This window comes from Bison bison, unplaced genomic scaffold (genome assembly GCF_000754665.1).
Source record: "Bison bison bison isolate TAMUID 2011002044 unplaced genomic scaffold, Bison_UMD1.0 scf7180017864527, whole genome shotgun sequence".
In the NCBI taxonomy this organism is placed as follows: domain Eukaryota; kingdom Metazoa; phylum Chordata; class Mammalia; order Artiodactyla; family Bovidae; genus Bison; species Bison bison.
Window position 1 is genome coordinate 2,320,562 of NW_011495078.1, and position 873 is coordinate 2,321,434.

The 873-nt window shown below is 49.8% G+C and overlaps 1 protein-coding gene across 1 annotated transcript in view; it reads right to left on the reverse strand.

The window, feature by feature from the left end:
* Window positions 1–873, reverse strand: part of COL4A2 (collagen, type IV, alpha 2) — a 160,525-nt gene that overhangs the window by 52,452 nt on the left and 107,200 nt on the right. The window lies entirely within an intron of this gene.

Below are 873 nucleotides of genomic sequence, written 5' to 3' on the forward strand. Positions count from 1 at the left end.
AGCACCGGTCCGAGCTCCCTGAGAGAAGCAGGGAAATGCACACATTACCACATGTAAAATAGACAGCCAGTGGCAACAGGCTGTAAATGATTCTCGGCAGCAAAAAGTACCGGGTCCCTCAAACCCGTGTTTGTCAGGTGCTCAGATACAGCAGCGGGGTTTACGTTAACTTGCTGTGAGCGTCTCTCGGATTCGGCATCGAGGAGACTGAGTTTAGCAGCCCTGACGTTCCAGAGAAAATAACCAGGTATCTGTTTACCATGATCACCCCTCCAGGTGATGATTCCCTCCCTAGTTTGAGAAATATTTGCTTCTGACATTAAATGAGCACGAAGTGGAAAAAACCAACGGAAACACGCCACCCATCAGTTACAGTACGTTTCCACAAGGTCACTCCATCTAAAGCTCAGCCTTCTGCTTCCAGAAGAGCACAGCGAGGGACAATCCCAAGAGGCCAAAAAAAGTAGGTTAAAAATGGGCAACCTCATCGGAGGCAGCTGGTAAGAAAATGCTTTGGTTATTTGTTTAACCCTTGAAATCTGCAAATTCTTCAACTCTGCCAATTTCTCAAGATTCTGACTCATGCACAAGTTATTTCCTTAACCATGCACAGCTGTGTGCTGTCACCGACGTGTCTGTTTGAGCCCCTCCCAGGGGACACCAGGGATCATGGCCATGCGGGTCTCACGTCTTGGTGGGGGGGGCTTCCTTTCTTTAGCTCTGCCTCCTGCTGCAAAAATCTCCTTGAACGTGGAGCTAAGGAAAAGCGGCAGTTCTCTGACTGTTGCCCCCTCATACCCTTCCCCCTTTCTTCTGCAATGGGGCAGCCCCACTTGTGTGCCTGGAGTGTGTGTGTGTGTGCGTGCATGAGCA